The sequence below is a fragment of the Anabrus simplex genome, chromosome 12 (genome assembly GCF_040414725.1).
Source record: "Anabrus simplex isolate iqAnaSimp1 chromosome 12, ASM4041472v1, whole genome shotgun sequence".
NCBI lineage: Eukaryota > Metazoa > Arthropoda > Insecta > Orthoptera > Tettigoniidae > Anabrus > Anabrus simplex.
Window position 1 is genome coordinate 84,078,830 of NC_090276.1, and position 24,555 is coordinate 84,103,384.

At 38.6% G+C, this 24,555-nt stretch overlaps 1 long non-coding RNA gene across 1 annotated transcript; it reads left to right on the plus strand.

Moving 5' to 3' along the window:
* The first annotated feature begins 1,779 nt into the window (after positions 1-1,779).
* On the plus strand, positions 1,780-23,108 carry LOC137502836 (uncharacterized). The gene is made up of 3 exons (XR_011018877.1): positions 1,780-1,907; positions 12,727-12,844; positions 23,023-23,108. It is a non-coding gene; the product is annotated as an uncharacterized lncRNA (long non-coding RNA).
* Positions 23,109-24,555: the final 1,447 nt, after the last annotated feature.

The following is a 24,555-nucleotide window of genomic DNA, read 5'->3' on the forward strand; positions in this document are numbered from 1 at the left end:
TTCTGCTTGCTTGTTGTTTTAAGGGGCCGAACATCGAAGGAAGATATATGGGGCTCTAAATCTCACATCTCAGTGACTGCCATGTACTGAGTTCTCCGCTTCATCATGTGCCTTAACCAGTGTAGTGCAAACTTACAGACATAAGCTGGAACTCAGTCAAATGGTGACAGTCAAACATTAGTGATGTGCAAGTGGTAATTTCGTGAAATTTGTGAATTCGAAAAATTTGATGTTAAATATTTAAAATAGGATAAAATTACTACCCTACAATCAACAGTGTGCATCAAATTTGTCATTTTATGGACGAAAAGAATACTAGTCACGCCTAAACTCAGCTTGATTTATGAATTTCATTTTCCGTATTGACATTTACCAATCTTCATAAAAGGAAAGAAAAATTCCACCTAATCAATACATTTATTTTCTTGTAAAGTATTACAATCTAGGACCGGTTTCGACCCTTCATAGGTCATCTTCAGCTATATCAGAATCACCTTTGCATTTCTATCTTATACCTCTGAAAAACCTTCATGATATATTGTTTCATAATTTTCAGTGAAAACTTATCTTAAAAACTTACAAATTTCTAAGCGTTGTGTTAAAATTAAAAATTAAAATTACAAAACTTTGTCTATTATATACATGCCCTTGGGCTGACAGAATGCATCCTTGGGTTGATTAAGCATTTATCTTAGGTATTGTTGCTTATTCTGTTGAATCGAATCCCTTTTATACTTATGTACAATCGTGAATAGACTATCAGTAAAATTTGATAAATAAAACTTGCGTGATAATTATAATAAAAATATCATGTTACATCTTTATACCTTATTGCTGGAGTGATATTATTTTAGGCAAAATATAAATGCGGGTTGATCTCTATAAAATATTTTACATAAACACACTAATATATTTTAAAGTCTAATCATTGTACTTTAAAGTCTAAAATACTTATGCTTTGGATCTTGCGTTGTTATGTGGTAAAATATTATAACAATTTGTCTTATATAACATCAGATATTGATAACATATAAATATGCCTTGTATAGTTGGCTTTTAAATCTAATGATTAAATGTCATTTCCTTCTTGCATAAAATTACAAGTTTCATATTATGTTGATTATGTATTGTATAAAACATAAATATCTAATAAATTGAATGCTTATCATTTACTAAAAGCACATGAATGTCTAGTAATATAGTCAGTGTGTTTGGTGACACAGAAACATGTTGGCCTTGATTCTTGCGTTATATTTCCATAATTTGCCTATTTTTTATATATGTCGAATGTTGGTCTTTATAGGTTCCATTTGTAAAATAACAGCACTTTCCTATGATTGTGAAATGAATCAATAAGCTTGAAACGTGTTAAATTATGGAATATATGTGTGATTCAGTGATGTTTTAACAGCAAGTACATCTACACTAAAACATTCCACTCATGCGTTCAGCTCTCTGATATTGGTGATTATTGTTTTAAGAGGAAGTATAACTAGAAACAAACACTCCTGTCATCTGTCCAGCTCTGTGCTGGTGGTGATTATTGTTTTAAGAGGAAGTACAACCAGAAACAAGCACTCCTGTCGTCTGTCCAGCTCTGTGATGGTGCTGATTACTGTTTTAAGAGGAAGTACAACTAGAAACAAGCACTCCTGTCGTCTGTCCAGCTCTGTGATGGTGCTGATTACTGTTTTAAGAGGAAGTACAACTACCAAGAAAGAACTCAACATTCTACCCAGTCCTGGCTCATCATACCAATTATTGTTTTCAACAGGAAGTACAACTACTGAAAACAATTCAATCTCCTGTTCGGTACTCCACCTGTATTTGCACTTCAGAGAGTACTACTACGCAGGACAACAATTCCATCTTGTGCCACTCCTGTCGCAACAGTTCCTACACTTATGGTGAGTACTCATAAATTCATATCCTCTCTTAGTGATTTCCATATACTTCCAATGTATAGTATTGTTGTTTTCGAATTAGTGACATACTGACCAGAACTGTACTTTCAACAACAGTCGCTCAATTAGCAATGCTGTTGCACCTAACCTAACCAGTACAGAGTGACGATAGGAAGATGGCAGAGGAAAATGAAGAAAGAAGAAAAGAAGCCAGGTGGGTGTAAAATGGATATGGAGAGGAAAGGAGAACTATTGTTATCGGCAGCAGTGATTATAATTTTACTATGTATTGGGGGGGTCGAGTTGAACCCAGGCCCGTCATCTAGTAGAAATGAGGAAAGGGAAAATATGGATGCAATCAAAAGAGCTGTAAGAGAGGTGTTGACAGAAGTTTGCCCTTTCGGGCAAATAAAAGAGATGATTGAAGAACAAACCAGTAAGATTGAAAAAATGGAAGTATGGATAAGAGAAAAAACGGACGACATGGCTGCACAGGCGAGAAATAACACCGAGGAAGTGGTAGCATTAAGGGAAAAAGTAGGACGACTTGAAGAGGAGAATTACAAGCTGAAAGCAGAAGTGGAAGCAAATACTTTATACAGAAGGAAGAAGTGCTTGTTTATTTATGGAGTGCCTGAGGAGTCGAGAGAAGGCAAAGTACTTACAACTTATAAAGTAGTGGATCTAATACAGGGGAAAATGAAAATAAATTTTAGTGAAGTAGATATTGACGATGTGCAGAGAGTGGGGAGAACTAGAGGCAACAGGCCTATAAAGCTACAATTGTTTTCAACGTTGATGGCGGATGTTGTGTTAACAAATGCGGGAAACGTACAGAGGGAGAAAATATGGATAAAGAGAGACGTGGGAAGTGGCGCGATCAGAAACGAGAGGATACTCAGAAAACACAAGATACTGGCTGTAAAACAGGGGCTGAAGGCAACTATTAGAGGTCAAAATCTAGTGGTGTCAGACAGAAGCTGGAAGAGGATCTGGTCTGTGGATAGATTGATGGATTTAGAATTGAAGTTAAAACAAGATGAGGAAAAGGAGAGTAGTGCAATAAACTGTAGGCAAGTGAGGCGAAATACAAATAACAGTGTGCTGAGGATGGACGTAGGGATGAAGTCAAAGCAGGCCGAAGAAAAAGAGAGTTGTGCAGCGATTAGTGGAGATGATAGGCAAAATACCAGAAGTAACAGTGTACCGTGTGAAGAGAGGCAGGGAGAAGTGCCAAGTGCTAAAGTGACCAATAACAGTGTTCGGAGTGAAGAAGTGCTGGTAGAGAGGCAAAGTGAGAATATGGCTATTTGCAGTGAAGAGGGAAGTAAAGGAAGTGTATGCAGTGAAGTAAGGGAAGCGCAAGGTAAAAAGGTAACGGCAAGGTTAAACTTGGGGAGCCTCGACCAGAGTAGGGCCAGATACAGGAACAGAGATCTGACAGAAATGTGGGGTACAAGTGGATATGAGAGGGGGGGTAGTTACTAGAAGTAAAAAAACAGTAGTAGGTGGTTTGGTTACTGAAAGTAGAGATGAGAAGCGAGAATGGTTGGTAGGGTTTGGACATTGGTATATAGAGTACTTGTGTAGGGTAAGAAAAGTTGGCTGGGTAGTTAAATTTAGTTATTATTGATGTAGCATTTGTGTAGGGTATGAGGATTATTCAGTGCTGAGAAGTAGTGATATTTTGTCTGTTTTGGTTTAGATTACATTGTAGGAGACATAAGTGCTGAATATGTATTGTTGTAATATATAAATCTATTTGTGGCGAAATTGTGGAGACGGAGGGGTGTATGAGGTATTTATTGCTAAAATGTGGAGAGGGAGAAATGATAGAGGTATGTCTTTTAATTATAGTGTATTTCAGAGAAGTAGTGCATAGGGACCTATATGTATATGTGAGAGTGGAATAGGTATTATGGGGTATTCATTGTTAAAATGTGGAGAGAGTAGAAGTATGTCTGTTAATTAGATTGTAATTAGAGAAGTAGTGCATAGCGGTCTATGTGTATGTGTGAGAGTAAGCAAATTGTGGTTTTGCGGTCCTGAAGTGGTTCAAGCATGGTTAAGCAAGAATAAGTTGCGACAGGTGAGGTGTAAGGTAAACATAGGCATGGTTGGCCTGAGCACACCTAAGCAGAGTAGGTCAAGCAGAAAAACATTGGCGGTGTGGGAATGTGCTGAGTAAACAAGGACAGTTGGTGGAAGGTGTAGTCTTGCTCCGAGATCGCATATGTGATATTTTAAGTTTATTATTTACTGTAAGTAAGGCAAACGGTTCATAGAGGGAATCTACCATTGGCCAGTTGATTATTAATATTATTATTATTATTACTTTATTATTATAATTATTACCATTATTTTATTATTATTATTATTATTATTATTATTATTATTGACATCACTATTATTATTTTATATGTGGGTAGGGGGTATTTTATATTTAGTTATTTATTTATTTATTCATCTAATTATTTATTTGACGTGATAGTGTAGGGTGGCTTAGGAATTGAGTATTTTTTTAGGAGGGAAGTATGGACGTGCCATGGGGAAAAAAGGATGGCTGCCGTGGTGACCTATATTTGAAGGCACGTTTCCGGAGCATCTGATAGACTCCATGGCGCGCCCAAAGGAGTGCAGGATGGCATGTGGTTTTCTCTCCCTAGTCATGTATAAAGACGGAGTGGGGGTGGGCCCATTCCAAATGAAGAAGGGGTGGGAGGGGCCCACGCAGATTAGAGTTAAGAAGATAAGATGGGAATAGAGGAATAGGAGAAGGGAGCGGCGCCAGTGAAGTGGATGGGCCACATTGGATTGGTGAGAGGGAATCACATTGTCATCTGTGAGGATTATGGGGGTCCATAGTTAGACCCCAGGGAGAGGGCCGGCCATGTCTTCGACGGGAGGGTGGCCTTTCTCTCATCAAGGGTGATGACATGGCCGGATAGTAGTAGTTAGTTAGTATTGTGCTCTATTGTGAACATGTATTGGGGCTAATCGCCTGTGTTGTTCATAAATAAATGCCACCTAACCTAACCTGTCACTATCAGTGGTTTTTGGTGGATCACTCCGCTCATTTAGTAATGCTGTCGCACCTAACCAAACCTAACCTAACCTTACCTGTCACTACCAGTGCTTTTCGGTGGATCACAACCTAACCTGTCACTACCAGTGGTTTTTCGATGGATCACAATTGCTTTCGTAAGGGATGCCAGAGGCCTGTTGGCCGCTTCGCGGCCCTAACATGGGGGCTTACGCCCCCAGACCCCCTTTGCTTGTCCACAGACCAATGGTTTTGCCACTACCCCGACCTGCTTAATACTCGTAAAGTTTTCGCGAATTCAAGCCAGCCCTATCATATCGGGCTGTTAATATCTGTTTCACAAACCAACAAGTGCAACCCCATGCCTGTCAATTGTGTTGCACAGTCTCAAAAACCCAAATATATCAGACCATTCATTCATGTATTTAGCGGCCACTACAGGTCCCTTCGAATTATCCGCCATGTTTGCAAACATCAACTCGCCGAACACGTCATATATGGCGTCATATAGACGGACAAGCAGTGGCCGCAGAGCCCATGCTCGCCCGTGCCAGCGGATCCTGGACTTATACCGTCATATTAATTTCAGTAAGACGACGTAATATATAAAAACTTTATATTTAATGGGTTTTTTAAATTTTATTTTGGATAAGTTTGTTAACGGCAAACCATAAGTGTAAGTTCTAGAAAAATGTTACTGATTTAACCTTATAAGAATATTTATAGCTGAAGATGTTCAAAGTATGAACGAAACGTGTCCTATGTTTTAACAATTAAGCAATAAAATAAGGATGAGATCCTAATTTTATAATTGATTTTAATGTATTGAATAGGTGTAAATCAAAGTTTTATTGTTCTCCTCAAGTTAACTCACTGTAAAACTGTGTCTAGTCTGTCCTACGTAAGATTTTTTTGCATTGGTGACAGTTTAATTTGTATACCCCTGAATCTGAATGATTGTCCTTACCTATGGAATTAATGCTATGGTAGTTGAAATATTTTAATGAGTATTGTACCGGGAGTTACACCTCAATGCCGCACATTTAAATCTTGCGCCAATAAAACCTCCTCTACAGGAGAAGCACTGAACTTGAAACAAGACCTATTTAAGCTTTTACTCAGAAGATGCCACTACCTTAATTTTGTGATTGTGAAGTTCCCAGTACTGTATAAAATTCTACATGTTTTGTTTACCATTTATTAAGAAGTTTGGACTTTCTGCAACAGATCTGACTACAAAAACTATGATCATGCACCCTGGTGCAAAGTGAAAGAACCTTTTTGAGAAGGTTTGTATGCATAAGTTTGTTCTTTACTAAATTATGTTCATTCAATTTTGGGTTGGCAATATTGATGTTTTCTTTCTGCCAGTTTTAAATTCAGCCAATCCCTAATTTCTGTAATTAATTTTCAGCCTATCACAGGCTTATTCTTCGATTTTGTGTGTAACTTTTTCATCTACCATTAAAATTGAGAGGTGTGGCTTAATTATTCATGAAAGGTCTCGAACTTTCCCCAAGGGTTTATAAACTGCGGATTTTCACGTCTCTTGGCCATTGGATCAACATCTAACTAAGTGTGTGTATGTGAAACAGGAGGCGGGAGGTGCCTCTTTCATCACGCAGCAGTTCTTCAGCAAGGTAACATTTTTATTTCTTGCTAGCTCCGCAGTTTAACCCGAGGGATAAGTCCGAAACTTCTTCTCTAAAATGTAAGTTCTGCCGGCTAATGTGAAAATTTCATAAAATCTGTAACTGTAATTCAGGGATAGGGAGTGATTTTCCCTCTTGAGCTCCCCTTCGTTTTGGTTTGAGGTGACTATGTTTTGTAACTGATTTTCTCCCTTCCATAATATTTTAAATTTCCTCATACGTGTCACCTCCATAGTTTGGGAATAGCCCCTGTTTCATCGCCTAGTGCCCGTTAGGTTTTAAGAAGTCACATCGAGGAGTGCAAGTATTCGCCTCCTTTCATTTTGTTTTTGGGCCATTTATTTAACTGTTATTTCTTTTACATGAAGGCCATGTAGGTTGGGTACGAGATACCCCTGTTTCATTTTTAAGTTGTGCCTTGATGGCAAGTAATTGTAAGGTCTGATATTGCCTTGAATAGGCTTGAAAAACTGAGAGCGTGTCAGTTCTTTTCTAGTGTTGTAAAGTGCCTGTGGGAGGCCTGACGTTAGAAAATTGGAAGCAAGTGCTCCATATATTGAGGGATGTTGTGCCCTTCCATGAAGTGGTGATCTTTGTAAAGCTAAGTGTGTAGCTCAGGAATTGTTAAGTGAGGACTTGAAGCCCAAGTTTTGTTTATACCACCAATCTTGTCTTTACTAGACCTGTTTATTGCTACTGGTACCTGTTACATTGTTATTCGCTGATTGTGACATTTTTAAAAAGAAAAAAGTATAACCTTTGTTACAGTTTTAAATTAACTTTGGCACCTTCTTTCACCTCTGCTGGTCCACCAACCTCGGCAACAAGTATTATTACGACTTGAGTACGCAATATTATAGTTATATTTTCTGAACAGATTCATTACTGCATATATATGGGGATTGTTAAAACAAACGACAACATTCACCTCGGAGAAGAGCAGCTGAAGGTAGCAGTTTTTTAATAAAAATGGACAATTGACAAGCAAAAAGTATTTTTTATAAACTTTTTAAATAATAAACAATTAGGAAACATACACATCACAGTGAACAAAAGTGTTGGAAACCAAAAAAATTTTAACATCTGTTCAAGTGAATAGAAATTGTTTAATAATATGTTCGAAGAAAGTAGATCCATTTCCCTTCCCCTTTCATTGCTCCATTTTACCCTTGTCACTAATTTTAATTATTTTCGTTTTTTTATATCCATATAATTTTTAAGCATAACAAGTTATTTTTATGATGTTTTTAAGAAAAAAAATATGCTTCGTAATTTCACCTATGCATTGTATCATAGCAGATGATGTTCCCAAGAAACAAACCATAACTAATTTGCTTGAAGCAAATATAAGTATCAAAAAGGTGGATATTTACTTTTAATTGATTTAGTGTAAATAAGATCTGATACGGGAAATGAAGCTAATTTCTTGCAGTGAGCGGTATGTTCTGAGCTGTCAGTCGAGAGATGGCATGGAATGACATCAGAGAACAAATAGGTTTAAGTGGTGTCTTTAAAAGTAAGAGAGATCACAATATGAAAATAAAGTTGGAATTCAAGAGGACAAATTAGGGTAAATATTCGTTCACAGGAAGGGCAGTTAGGAATTGGAAAAACTTACCATGGGAGATGTTCAATAAATTTCAAATTTCTTTGCAAACATATAAGAAAAGGCTACGAGAAGAACAGATAGGGAATGTGCCAGCTGGGCGACTGCTGTAAATGGAGATCAGTATTGATTGATTGATTATATGAAGAGAGAATGTGAGTTTGCTTATATGTAACAGGTAACCTCAGAAACTATGGGACCAGTTTCGCGATTTGAAAGATAGAATAATTTCAGGTAACATAGGCTATGTATCATCCTGGAATTAGAAAAGGTTCTCTCAAGAGCCGTACTTTAAAGATAAAATGACAGCAATAATTAATATCAAAGTTAATACATTTGACTGATGGAGCTCGAAATAGGCAAGCATTTGGTCAACTCACAGGTTAATTGCTATCACTGGGTGAAGTATTGACAGAAAATGTGAATGAAGTGCTCTTGGTAGTTTTTCACTTATGTGGACAAATCGTATTAATGAATTTTCCTTGTAATTTTGTCCTATGAATGAACAGTGAAGTTTCATTGTTATTTTGCTTTTTTGCTAGTGGCTTTGTGGGTGAAATTTGGCAAAAAATGGAATTTTTACTTTTTCATTCCATAAAAATCTAGAGACTTTCTTCTTTTATTAGAGCTATCATTCATGGTCATATCTTAATTATAAGTGCTTTGTATTGCATTTCCAAGACAACACTGCATGGGCGCGGTAACTTTATCTGCCGGGAGATCTCGTTGACAACGACAATACATGTTTCCTTGGCTCCCTCCTCATATTCCTGCCCAGTGGCGTTGCAGGTAAACCATACGATCACAAGCATAGTCTTCCTTATGCTGTATTGGAAGCAATAAGACCAGTGTTTTGAGATCTAGTAGAGCCACAGATTCTTGAAAAGTGCCTTCATGGACGAACCCAGAACCCCAACGAGTGTTTTAATAATTTGATTTGGACCCAAACTCCCAAGAGAGTTTTTGTAGAGGTCAATACCTTGCATTTTGGAGTGTACGATACTGTGGCTACATATAATGAAGGTAACATCATAAAGTGTAAAACCTTAGAAAAATTGGGTATCCCTCCAGGGTATCACATGATAACAAGGATGAAGAAAATTGATTGTGAACAGAAAAGGAAGGCTGAAGGTGAAGAAAAGGACTGTAAAAAACTGTCAAGACAAACTAAGAGAGCTGTGAGAAGAAGACTAGAGGATGAGATGCAAGACAACCCTGATGATGGGGCAGGATTACATTGAAAAACTTTGAAAGCTTGTTTCTGCATGTTCACTTTTTTTCTGAACAAAAGGAACATTTTCTCAAACTATTTAGTATACAATCTTGAAACTTTCAGATATTACATAAAGTCATAATATGCACACTTTAACACAACGTTTTTGGAGAGAAGTGTTTAGTACAGAAACGAAGGGCTAAAAAGTGAGCAATTCCTTTCCAAAAAATGTTGCACTGAATAAAAAAATTAAAAATTGGGTGAATATCTCTAATGAATAAACCCGTGTGTTAAAACACGCAAGAAGGTATAAAGAAAGCATGAGAAAAAAATGAAGCCTTTAGTATGAACCATTTCTGAGATAAATGTACCTAAAAACAGTAAATTTAACATTATAGAATAATATAGACCCTACCGGGTCCCCTAGTTGCACGGACACAGATAGGTCTTATGGCGACATTGTAATGGGAAAGGCCTAGGAGTTGTAAGTAAGCAGCCATGGCCTTAATTAAGGTGCAGCCCCAGCATTTGCCTGGTGTGAAAATGGGAAACCACGGAAAACCATCTTCAGGGCTGCCGACAGTGAAATTCGAACCCACTATCTCCTGGATGCAATCCACGCGCCTCTAACCGATCGGGCAGCTCGCCTGGTTGTAATTATTGTCCTAAATGGAGGAAATCACTTGCTTTCACACAAATCAACAGTAAAATTAGTAGTAAATTAATAAATACCATTATTACTAGAGAAATATGCATATGTACCTACGGGGACTCTTTCATTTTAGACACGACTCTATTCTGTGGCACTCCGCTTCTTCATGCTATCTTATGTTTCCTTCCTGAGGTCCAGGGCTAGCACCAACGAATGGGAGTGCTATTCAAAATTAGAACTAGGGAAGATATTCATGTTAATGCAGTTATGGGGCTCTCAGTGACTGCCAAGTATTGTGTTGTCCGCTTCATCATGTTTGTTTCCTTCTTGAGCACTAACGAATGAGCCTGCTGTGTCTGTGAATTCTCAATGTCTTTGTCCATCATGAGTAGTCTACAATAAAATTGGATATTCCCACCTAATTAATATTGTACATAGTGCCTTTGCTGGCGGGACCTAGTGTTTACAGTGCTCTGTGTCTTCTGGTATAGGCTAGAGCAATTTTGTTACTTTCATTGATCTGTCTGTCTCTGTCTTATAATTGGCTTTGACAAGATGAAAGTGACCGAGGTATGAGTGATGCTAGTAATGCCATTCCTTATGCAGCCAGTCCCTCCTATGAATGGTGCGAAACTGTTGCTCATAGGATCAGTTGGTGCATACATTTCAGTGGGCTTGGCAGACTGATATGTAATAGCAACTTCTGGCTCGATGAGGAAAGCAACGGGAAATACCTCACTCTTCATTTCCCTAGTACACCTCTTCAGTGATGTCTAGGCTATTTATGACAGCTCATGGCAGAGCTGTTGAGGATCGAACCAGCCTTTGGGCTGATGACTAAACATACATACATATTTATTTATATTGAAAATATATATATATTCCTACCCATTACCGCGTGCAATAAATCGGTATATAAATTCTTAATCAGGTTTGGAATGTAACGGTGGTGTAGTTTTATGTGAGTTCAGACGGGGTACGGTACGATGAATATGGAGTTACTGAATTTGTATTATGGATGACTTGGAACATTCCTTAATGCATAAACGTGCAGCATCTAATAGTATGGTCTAACAGGCTTTCGTGATACTCATGACAAAGAAAGACCTTAATAATGAACGTGATACCATAAGGGCAATTGCCAAGTTCAATGGGTACAACAGACCACTCATAGAACAAATATCAACAAATGCAGGCACCGGCCCAAGTCCACTCTCATGAAAGAAAAATCAAAAGCTTGCATTTCATCTACTTTTACTGATAATGACGTCCATAAAATCACAAACATTTTCCGGAAACACTGTATGAATTTTATTCGGAACTAAGATCAGAACCTTTGAAATTTTACACAACTCTGCTTCAATTAATACTCCCAACATTTACTCCAAATCTGGGACATACAGACTCAAATGTAATGAATATTTTCTTCCTCAGGTTTCAAATTGAAGTGGGAATCTCAATCTCAAGTCTTACTTCGATCTTCATATGACCCATTAAACTTCTTTGGAACCACCTAATTCAAGTGAACAAGTGCCAACTCATATAGACGACATTACATAATAACCTTACAACGGAATTGTCAACATTTTATTAAGTTTTATACCGCAGCATTTCAATAGTACCATAATTTAAACTCATTTCATGCTTCATTGTAGTTGCTAGTGATGTGTTTTATAATGCGTTTTAAAATGTGTTTTAGGTTGCTTTAGGTGTGTGTGTATAGAATTGTTTACTTTACATCTAGGGCTGACGATGCCGAAACTAGTACCCTTATGACATGTGATTGACTCACAATAAAATATTATTGTATTGAGTTGGACCCTTGGAAACCTTAATTTTCTGCATTAGAGACCTCTGTCAAGAAACATACATATTCCTTCCACTATCAGTTTCAGAGTTTATGTTATAGATAGCCTTCAAAAGGGTGCTTATTTTAAATGTGCGAGGTGGTATGCCTGCAGTACAAGGGGTGTGTTATTCTGGTGTTTGAAAGCCTGAACCTTCCCTTCCACTATGGTTCGTTGGCATGAGCACCAAGAATTAGGTCCTTTTGGCATAAATAATGATATGGCCCACCATCTGAGGTTATTTCTTGACATGTTACAGCTCAGATAGCCTTCCTGATCTTAATCATACAATGGCAGTCTTCTCTGATAGCATTCCCATGGTAAGGAGTCAAGGTATATTTTGTGGAGTCTGTCTGAAAGAGGCTTTCTCTTCCAATCCTGCTTTTGTTTCTTGAGGTGGGTGCCCGTCTTCAAGTGCACAAAAATTAGATAAGATTAGAGTATAGTGTAGTACATTATATGGTGATGTGGAGAGATGCACACCCAAGTGTATCTAGCAATAGGAAAGCAGCATAGTCTAGATTAGAGTACTTGATATGGTGATGTGGAGACACTTTATAGCCAGGTGTATCAAGCATGAAGTAAGCGGCGTAGTTGTTGGCTCTTTACTATGGGGCTGCAAATCAATCCCAGCTAACGGATATGGGATGTTACCCAATGAATGTGTACATCCATGGGATTCAGTTTCCATGCAGATCTGGGTGTCCTCTTGCTATGAGCACAATATCAACAGTCATCTGAGCCTACAGCGTTGACTGATGACACAAACAGAACCATTAAAAATAATATGTTTCTGGGTCTTGTTTCAGAGGAAATAGTTTTCATCGCCTGCTCCATCTAGAACTACATACGCTTTGTGAAATGGACTTGCAAGTAACTGTCAAAGAGGAACCAGTTGGCCTTGAGGAAACAGGAAATACTTCACTTGTAAGTATCATTCCAGATAATTTTATATTGATTAGAATTTAACCGTTAGAGTTTGACTAGTTGCATAACTCTACTTGTGTATCTGTTCTTCATAAAATGGAGTAGCATATTTTCTAAAATACTCTTCTCAAATTGATATAAAATTATTTATATGATTACATTAATGGTGGAAATGTGGAATTTCTGCATCTCTTATTATACATATCATGTCTGAATGCTGAATACACTGGTAAGATTTTGAAGAAGAAATGGGCTCTCTTCATCCTTCTTTGTTCTGTTGGTGCATTCAGCACTGTCCTTTGTAATCCTCTGAGTAGTTAAGTAGCTTGACAGAAAAAGTACCAGTCTGAGTAGTTCAGATAGTAGGAGGATTATATTCTGATTTCAATTTGGCACATTCAGTCCCTAATCATCCTGGTGGTGTTCAGATATACCAGCCTCATATCAGTAGATTTACTAGCAAGTAAGTGGCCTCTTGTTGCACTAAATTCTGATATCTTGGTATTTTGAAAACCATAAAACTATTAATAATGACAACTTGACATTTAAAATATACCCCAAAAATTCTGACCTGTTACTTTGTAGGTCTGATATATTTCAAGAGTTGCTAAAAGCTTAGTATTGTACATACACTGCTGTGCAACTTGGTCCAGACCGAACAGGATCAGGACAGGTTGTGGAAGGTGCAGGGATTCTCTCTACAAGTGGAAATCTGTACCATCTCCAGAATGTGGATCACCAGACCATACCCCACATTATAAGTGAGTGTCAACTACGGGCTTATCTAGGTAGATTGGAAGACTTCCTATCTTCAACAGTGGAAGCACTACTTTTGGATTCAGAAGTTGGACATTCAGATACGATAACAGATAACACTAATACCTGAAGTGAATCAGTGTTTCTTGTTATTGTGTACATATTTTGTACTATGTATATAATGTCCTTGTCATACGCTAATAATAATAAGACTGCTGTGCAAAACTTAAGGACGAAAGTAACTTTCACTGCCAAGTAACATAGCTCGATGAAACATATGTAGAACCGCTACAGTAGGCAACTGAAAAGAATATGCAATGAGACGAACAGAAATGGCACTTTTGTAGACAGACAGTAAATTGCACGTAAGTCACTGCGGCTCATGATGGTCCCCTGGACATCACAAAAGAAGGTACATTTTTCTTAAACGGGTGTGTGGTCACCACAGACAGGGATACATGCTCTGCAATGTGTTTCATGCTGGCCACAAGATTGGTAAGCAGTTTTTTGGTAGGGCATTCCATTTCTCAACCGGCGCAGTTGACAACTGCTGGATGGTCGTTGGTGAATGTGGACATGTTGCAATATGTCTGCCCAACATGTCCCACACGTGCTGGTTGGGATTTGAGTTGGGGCAGTGGTCAGACCAGCTCATTGGCTGAATATCCTCTCGTTCCAAGAGCTCCTCCACCTGCTCTGTTCGATGCACTCATGCATTGTCATGCATAAAACTGAAATCAGAGCTGGATGTACCCCTGAAAAGACTCACGTAGGGCAGGAGTACACTGTCACAATAACTGGTGAGTATACCCCGTTCAGAAATTCGGATGTCGATACGCCCACGCAACATTATGCCTCCGCACGCCATAACACTCGGATCACCAAAATTATCACGTTCGGCAATATTCCTGGTGCACTACATGTTTACACCTCTCACGAAATTAGGGTACATCTGCAGTTACTACTTCAATTGAATCTGCTCTCATCTGAGAAGATCACGCGACCCCACTCTTCGTCGGTGTGCTCCTGATGTCTTGGCACCATTGCAAACGGTGCCGCTGATGTGCGGGTGTCAATGGAACACAACATAAGGGTCGTCGAGATAACAGAGCAGTCGCCGTGCTTCTGTGGAGTGCGAAATTGGGTTCCTTGTAGTCCTGTTAAATATGGTTGCAATTGCACCTGCTGTTTGAAGTGAGTCTCTTCTTGCCTGTTGCACACTGTAGCGGTCATCTGCTGCTGTAGTTGACTGTGGTCAACACCTTCCCCTCCTTCAGGCAGCACTGCCTGTGGTTCAGAACACTCTCCATGCACGTGAACCAATGCTGTGAGCAATACCAAACTCCTGGGCTACACTAGTCACACTTCATCTTTCTTCTAATTTCCCGATGATTCTTCCCCATGTGAAGTCATCCAGACGTTGTCTCTGAACCATGTTGTAATGAATAACACCATCGCCGTACACTGTAACAGCTTGCTGATTGACTCACATGGTACTGTTCCATAGAACTCAGGGACTCCAGGTTGGAGGCAGACATGCTATCCCTACACCGCAGGGCCAGCGGAACATACCTTGGTCATTTAGGACATTTTCTTTTTCACCCCTTCTCACCTCCCATAGAGATAATGGCTGAACTCAGACCTGTCATCCACAATGCCACTGTTTATTTCAGCAAACCTGAAAACTATGGATTACTGAGCTCGATAGCGGCAGTCGCTTTATTGCAGCCAGTATCCAGTATTTGGGAGATAGTGGGTTCGAACCCCACTGTTGGCAGCCCTGAAGATGGTTTTCCATGGTTTCTCATTTTCACACCAGGCAAATGCTGGGGCTGTACCTTAAGGCCATGGCCGCTTCCTTCCCACTCCTTGCCCTTTCCTATCCCATTGTTGCCATAAGACCTATCTGTGTTGGTGCGACGTAAAGCAACTTACAGTATTTCTCTCCAGATATTATTAAGTAATATGCGTACCAAGGTTAGTTTAAAGTGCCGGATTGCTTGTAGTCGCCATCATTTTTAATTGTTTAGCTGCACCAGTTCCTTTACGTGAAGATATTGCTCCTTAACTGTATGCAACCTGCTAAGTACAGAACGTGTTGCTTGCTAGGGTAAACACTGAACTGCTGTTATTAGAGTGGTCAATCAGTGATTTATTTTATGATGACTAAAAGCTGACTCAACTCAATGCCTGTTGATTCACCAGCATGTCATTCTTTAGAGAATAAAGCAAATCAGTCCAGTAGAACAAGTGAATGGACTTCACAGAGCTCATTTTAGTAAACTCTTAGTATATAGATGGAAGTGAAAGAATTCCAAAATGAACTGAAACAACACATACCCAGAATTGAGCTGGAGGGTGTGGAAGTCGAATGGGACATGTTCAAGAAGGAATTTGTAGGCCATGCAGAGAGAGCCTATGGCAGAGTAGTTGATAGAATGAAAGATAAAGAGACCCCATATTTAAATTATACAGTAATGGAGAAATAAGAAAGCATGGCAGTTGTGAAACTGGGATAAACTGGAAGGAGAAGAAAGGTTCAGGAAATGAGAAGAAGGAATAACAAAGTAGTAAGTAGAGAAAAGCCGGAAAGCTGAAACGGAATGTGGATAGTGACGAAAGGATTCTTTGTGGACTTGTAACAAGGAAGAGAGAAGAAAGGGTCTATAGAAAGCAGGTGGAAAAGGAGGAAGAAAGGATAATAACACAGTAAGAGGAGAACAGGACTAGATGGAATAAATCCTCCTCTATGTGACAAGGTGATAGATGCAAAGTGTGAGGAGACAAAATCCAAAAGTGAAGAAGAAGAATCTGCGGTCAAGTGAATGAAAGAGGGAAACGTCTGGGGAATTATAAAAGCAGTATGACTTGTTGATCAACAGTGGCTGTGTGGGATATTGGGAATTGAAGTCTGTGAAAATTATAAATGCGGTAGGACCTGTTGGTCTACAGTGACAATTGGTTATTGAGATGAATTGGGAAAGAAAAATTGGTTTCAAGTAACTGGAGTAAAGGAGTAGCAACACCTAAAATGTAAGAAGGGGAACAAGAAGATATGGAATAGTTATTGATGTGTCACAATCGTATATCAAGCAGCAAAAATATTTGAGTTGGTACTAGAAAAGAGAATAAGAAGAGAGGTGAATGGACAATTACAAGAACAGCTGTGTACGTATATGGTTTTTGGAATAGAATATCAACACTAGACTCCATCTTCAGTTTGAAGCAGTAATAGAAAATCAGTGAGAATATGGGGGAGATATGCTGATGACATTCCTTGTTTGAAAAATCCCCATGATAATGTAATCAGAGCAAAGATATGTTAAGTATGATCATGGAAAGGATTTGGAAAACAACTGATAGAATGTGTGCAAGCAATGTAGAAAAATTGTTCCAGCAGTATCCAGACACATGTGGGGAGAACAAAGTGCTTTTGTAATGAAACAAGGAAGTGTACTTTCACATCTTTTAATCATAATGTTTATGGACGAAATTGTTAAGAAGACAAAGTGAAAATACTGTGACAGGGGGCCTGAAGGTGTTTGAAGACAGACAACTCGACATATTAAGTGAGATTATTGAAAATTATGGAATGAAAATCATTGTCCGACTCGTTGACTGAATGGTCAGCGTACTGCCTACGGTTCAGAGGGTCCCGGGTTCTATTTCCGGCCGGGTCGGGGATTTTAATCGCTTCTGATTAATTCTGGCTCGGGGACTGGGTGTTGGTGTCTGTCCCAACAATCTCCTCTTCATATTCACACAACACACTTCGCTACCAACCACCACAAAAACATGCAATAGTGATTACATCCCTCCATATAGGGTTGGCATCAGGAAGGGCATTCGGCCGTAAAACAGGGCCAAATCCACATGTGCTACGCAGTTCACACCCGCAACCCCACAGGTGTGAGAAAAGCGGTAGGAAAAGAAGAAGAAGATGGAATGAAAATCATTGTGGAAAGGAGTAAGGCAATGCTGTTGATAAGAGTTAGAGTGAAGGCAAAAGAATTATAAATTTAAAGGGACACGGAAATCATGGAGAGCTTCAGGTATGTGGAAAGCAAACTGAGGCAGGGCTGGACATGGAGATCAGTAAAGGGATTCAAAAAGAAAATGCATTCCACCAGAGTGTGAGAACCCTGATGTGAAAGAAGGAACTACCAGTGAAGTCATCAGAGAGTGAGGAGGATAAACTTAGAAGGTTTGAACATATTAAGAGGATGGAGGAGGTATGGATACCAAAGCAGATGATGGAGACTCAAATGAAACAAAGGTTAGAGCGAGACCTTGTCTAAGGTGGTTAAAAAAACTAAGAATAGTATAATTTGAAGAAACCTGGATTGGAACACAGCTCAGGACAAACAATGGTGGTTGGATGCAGGAGAATGGAAAGGTACCAATGACATCTGCACTCAGTTGCAGCTGGACAAGGTGAATAATTGATAATGATTTGTAAGATACAGTCAAATGATTGACCATTTCTAAACTGAACTTGACATGGAGAGTTTCATTGGGATGAGAACCAACTTATGTCTGCTCACCTATAAGAATCCTCTTTGGGGACTTGAGTAATGGAAGGGAACGCATGAACACAGTGATGGGACAGTCAAGGGAATGAAATGAACAGAAAGAGAGGTGTGGAGATTGTCCTCTCTTGTTCTCCCTTTTCTATTGATCTCTCTTCCTTGTTATCTTTATCTTGTGATGTGTTCCTTTTCATGTTTCCATCTCTCGATATAATTATGGCATATATTTCTCCCTTTTCATTCTTCTATCTTGAGATGTTCCTGCTTCTCTGTCTGTGTTTACCTTCAGTTTCACGTATGTTTAATTTATGTTATGAAATCCTTTACTGTGTTTCTGTACTGGCAGTCTTGCACTTCATGGTTTATCATATTGTTACAAGATGGCAATAGGATCCCCTCTCATACCTTTGGCTTTTCTACCGCCTTCATTCTAAGTCCCATAGTGATTTTTTGTTTGAATTTGGAGAAAAGCAAAATTGAGTCCAGAAACACATTGCATGGCTTCTTACCGTATTATAATATTTATAAAAGATTTAGCAGATATTATGTTGGAGATTCGCACAGAATCCTTATCTTTACTCGCTAAGTTTGTGACTATGTCCAATTTACCTTGATTATTAATTCTATGCTTTTTTCCCCTGCCTTATCGGTTGCAGTTTGGTTACCGTTCGGCCGAATGTTACGCTTTGAAGGTGTTGCCATATTATTTCACCCTTTGCTTGGGTTTTGTCTATTTTTGATGTCTCGTCACATGTATGTGTTTCTTACCTTTATTTCCACCTTATTTGTATGTATCACTTCAATGTTGTGGCACAATACGGTCTATTCCAATTTTGTTGGTGTGATTGACAACTCCGTTTATACATGCTTGGTATTTTGGATATCTTGTCGGGGATTTCATCGATGTTTTATGCTCGGCCTGTCTTAAGGTCTCTAAGTCTGCTTTTAAATGCCTACGTGTCATTTATCAACAAAGCTGTTTTCTTGAGACGTTGTGGTGTTTTTATACATCATGATTTTGTACATATCTATTCTGGTAATTTGGGCCAATCTATGGTACTTTCCCGGTATTGTTATACCAGTTCACTTTGCCTTTTCATGCATTTCTACATGGCGCTTTGAATCTGTAAGATGCCCGATTTTGCATGTTTATTGTGCGGTTGAGTGGAATGGATCTTATTTTGGTACACAATGAAGAAAAACAAATTATTTCACCTTTAGTTTTTATTTTACTCGGGTTAAATTTTTTATTCTACTGACCCATCCTTACATCCCATTTATGTCCTGCCATTGTGCGGCATAGTGGTAACTTTATCCTTTTACTTTTGGGCTCTTTTGGAGATAGCCATTTTATTTTTCTGCACGAATCCTTACCTTTTGTCCTTTCATGTAACACCCGTCCACATGTGATGCAGTTTTGTCATATTTTCTTTTTCTTTTTTGCCTTAAATCATTATTAGAGACAAGAATTATAGGCACTAAAAACAGTTAAAATAGGCAGGCATATAGGCTCTTAAATGAGCCAAAATAGGGATTTAAATAGGCACTAACGTGTAAAATAGGCATGAAAAAATTACTGATAATTTAATAACACTTTCAATTGCTACAAAAGGAATTTACAAGCGTTTCAATGTTTTCCAGTAACAATCTTGTTCTCCTCTCATGCATAATGTTTTTGTACTGGGAGAAAGATCTCTCAACATCATATGGAGTGATTGGACAAAACTTCAATGAACTCACTTCATCTGGTTTTATTTCGCTAACAGCGGCTGCTTTCCCAGAGGTTCTATCAAAACTTCCCCTGACTTATTCCACAATCCTAAATGACTACCAGGGGCATGCCACTCTTCTCCAACTTGGTGATTGCTCCCGGCAGCTTGTTGAAATTTGAAGATGCTCCGTTTTATGCAGGGTCATATTAGCTCCCAACATTGCAGTGAATAGGTCTGAAGAAAATGGTTGTTGGTCGCTGCCTAAAGTGGATTGGTAGAAAGGCTGGGTTGATATAGATTTCTGTACTTGTATCAGATGCATCACAGTATTTCTAAGTTGATCTTTGAGGTATTATTCTCACATTTGATCTGAAAAATAATAAAACTGACATAAATTACATTCTCCCTATATCTTAAATTTCTACAGTTGGGATAATTGGCAATAATGCTTAGTATATATCAAGCATTTATTTCATAAAAAGAAGACTTCGAGATGATCTTTTTGGAAGTACAAAACTTTAAAGTAGGAACAAGGTAATTAGTCATTTAGATGGAAATATGTCCTCAAGGATTTTCAGTTATAATTTGGCTGTATCGTTTCAGATTTGTGAACATTTTATTTGTTTCTGTTTGCTGGCATTGGTCAGGCAGGTCAGCTGTCATGAAGACTATTTTCTGTTGCCTACAATGGATCATACATCATGTGTGCCCTCAAGGCTGCCACCCACGTTGAAAATTAAAAAACCACGTTATTTGAAATTGTCGTGACATGTGCGCATAACCTTATTTATGTCACAATTTAGCAAGACTCTAGAGGCTTGTTAACCTGGGAGCTTACGCCCCTCAGACTCTCTTTGCTTCCTCCTCCCCGCCAAGCAAAACGGTTTCTAACAAGACCTCACCGATCCAGACCAACGATCTTTCCGCTGGCCTGGTCTTGTAAAGATAGTCTTGCCAACCTTTTAAAACGCTGTGGCATCATCCTAGCTGGGCTATTTGGATCGCGAAGGCTTAACAGAATAAAATAGAATTCACTATTTTTTAAAGGGAGTTTTAAAAATAGCATTTCAGTTCATAGGAAATGATTCACAGTTCAAAATACTGATTTACTTTTCATCTATTCTGTGACAAGAGACCACCGGCGTTCTAATTCCTCGCTAATAATTTAATGATTATTTACATTTTAGCAATATAAATTATTGAAAGTTCACAACTAATACAGCATAGCAACAAAACTACTTGCTATAATACATAAATTAATAAGCCTATATAAGCTGCAATGAAATGCAATCATAGTTCTCAATCACGAAAAAGACAAAAGGAACACATGAAATTACCTCCTTACAGCGTCCGCCTTCGTAGCGTAACGGTTAGTGTTATTAGCTGCCGTCCTCGGAGGCCTGGGTTCGATTCCCGGTACTGCCAGAAATTTAAGACTGGCAGGAGGGCTGGTATGTGGTCCAAATGGTACATGCAGCTCACCTCCAATGGGGGTGTGCCTGAAAAGAGCTGCACCACCTCGGGATGAGGACACGAGTTTACTTTTACTTTTACCTCCTTACAGCAAGCTTGACAGACTACCTTTCCACCTGGAATGAAATTGGGATTCCCTGTGCTTCCACTTCACAATAAATCACAACACGTTCTGAACATAAAGCGTACGTGTAAAACAGTTCGCATCGAAAGGGAGGTACAGGGCATATGGGTTGTGCAACATAGTTCGACGTTGGCTGGTTCTCAGGAGGTTGGAGGGGTTAAAGGCTTTGAGGTCAAATTGTTCCATGTTTCTCCTGATGGAAATTTCCCCATAACTATTTCTGGTGACTTCTGAGAATTCCCATTTTTGTTTGTGGGATAAACAGATATTGAGAAAAGAGAAGATAATTCTGTCGAGCACACTAGGTACAATATAATGCATTGGAAAGAAATCGGCTTTTCTAAATAGAATCAAAAGTCATCAAATAGGCAATTATACTCCAAATAGGCACAAACCCCTGAAATATGCATTTATAGGCACAATAAAACCAACAAAATATAGCTAAAAAGAAACTAAAACTGATTTATATCTCAAAAGCCTACATTTCTGAACACAGGAATTAAATAGGCAAATTCCTGTCTCTAGTCTTTATTGAGGAGCTTTTTTTTCTAGGGTCTGTATCTTCTCTGCGGTGCATTATATATTACTTCTAAATCAGTTATTAATATTGAAATATATCATCTCTGAGGTAAATGGGATGTTGTGCGTGAAGTTTCCTCCCTGGCACTGAAGTACACCAATTCTATTATCTCATGAGGGTTGCTAGGAAGGTGATATATTGACACCCTTCACATGCAGTCATTTGTGAGTACTCTCCAAAAGAATTTATGATCTGTGTTCTTTTGTTATGAATTTAGTTATCTTTCATTAGAACCTTTTGTTTTTAATAAACTCATGTTTAAGTGCACATAAACACCAGCTTAGGCATACCTCTGTGGAGGTTCAGACCTGCCTTTGGGCAGAATGCACCCTTATCTTACCATGTTTAAGTCTTATCTCCTTCTTTCCTTTGCCGGTAGTAAGGTTAGGTTAGTTGGATTTGTATATTACCTAGGACAGAAGGAGTCCAACTTCGAACAGTTTCTTGTTTGCTCCGATCGACGATTTATCAGTCCTGAATAATTTTCCACCACATTGAAGAGGATGCCAGTAAACAGAACTGCAAGGAAGGAATTTGATAGAAAGGTAGGAGGAAGATGACCCGTGAGAAGGCCACGAAGGAAATGGATAGATTTAGTTAAGAGCGATGTACTGGTGAGAGGTCATGATTGGGACAAGTTGGTGGAGGAAGAATGGTACAAGGACAGGATGAGATGGAGGAGGCTCATATACCACACCCGGGAAACTGGAGATGGTTTAGGAGGATGATGATGATGATTGCTCCTTTTGTTCTAGACTCTGCTATCTTGTATTTTATCACCTTGTGTTATCATGAACTCTCATTTGCATTTTTCTCTGTGTTATCTCTGTTGTTTGGTAATGTGTATGGAGTAACAAAAGGGGGCTGTGACAATTTTTACACATTGGAAGATAATGGTATTTCTATTGTGGAATTGTGATTTTTACTTTATCAGCTGTTTCCTGTTTATATATTAATTTCATGTTACCTCTTTACTTTTCTTAAATTACTTCTCTTGTTTATAGCCTACTGCAGACATCAAGCATGAAATAAAAGTAGAAGAAAGAACAGTTGATCAACTGGTCCCATGTGTCAAAGTAGAAAACAAGTAAGTAGCTTAATTAGATTGTACACCCCTAACCCTGTTCACTAGCTCTCTCTGTAGATCAGTGGTAGAATGTCAGTCAGTGGATTCCAAGATCACTGGTGCAAACCTGCCTGAGGTAGTGTGATTTTTATAGGGTGGATTAACACTACAGTTTGAACCCTGAGTTACTCGCTGGTGAGCACAGCAGTGCCATGTCCAATAATGGACTGAGGGTCTTGATTGTCAAAATAATGGAAATTGTTACGGAAATACCGTGGAGCATGGAGGTGAATAACAAGTAGTAATAGTACAAAGGTTAACTTGTGAGTTCGAAAAACAATATTAGAAAAGCCTGGAACAACTAAGATTTAAGAAATGAGCTTGAAGCTCCCAAGTTACAGTTTTACAAGAGCTCCACTAAACCCTCAAAGAGACTGAGCTCCATCGTCATTGCTCCACACAATTACTCTGTGGGAGACTATTCTCCAAAATTTACAAGATCCAGGCCTCTTAAAGCACAGTCTATGTTTTACAAATCACAAACAGTATTCATTGTGTTATTTGCTAAGCAGTCGATTTTACATAGGAAATTGAATAATAGTAGTTAACTTTAACAGGGGTAATAAGTACCCATTCTACATGGCCTCAGTGAAAAAATAAAAGATTAATATCATTGGCCAAAAGTCAAGATGTTAGGAGGCAAACATTTGCACTCCTTTGAAATTCACCAGAACATCATTAAAACCCTATGTTGGCTCATGGCCCGATGTTACAGAGGCTAGATGGAGAGAAAGTATTAAGTTACAAAATTAAGAGATAGATTTTAAAGGTAGTCGTAGTCACCACAATGCCAATGAGGGTACACACTCTTTATTCCCTAAGTTTGACTAAGGTCTTAGACATGGCTTAAACTTTTACAGAGTTATATTTAATTTAATTTAATCGTATGGTGATTTTATACAATATAAATATGTATACACAAGCATACCTACCAACTTTCCCTATTTAGGCGGCAGACTCCCGATTTTCCACAGTTTTTCTCGCCTCCCGATTATTCTATTATTTCTCCCAATTTTTGCTTATTTTTGTGGTGAACTTGAAACATTTGTTTGCAAATCCTGCCATCTCAGTTTTTTTACGCCAGTGACCGGAAGTCCTCCGCTCATTGGCCGCTTTCAAACGAAATATCGACGTTTATTAAATCGAGAAATGTGAGTGAATGTGCGATGATTATTGCAACCTGTATATCGCGATGCGTGTATTGATTGTCAATCTCTCGTTCTCGCGTGCTATGTTCATGTTTGTTCACATCAGTCTAGTCGGTTCTAGATATTCAGATTCTGGTCACTAGATATGGATTCTTTTTTAGCAATTTAGTGACAGAATTTCAATGATAACGACTAGTTACTTTTCTAGAGATTTTAGGAGCCATTTGGAGACATTTCTGACTAATTTTAATTTATTTCAATAT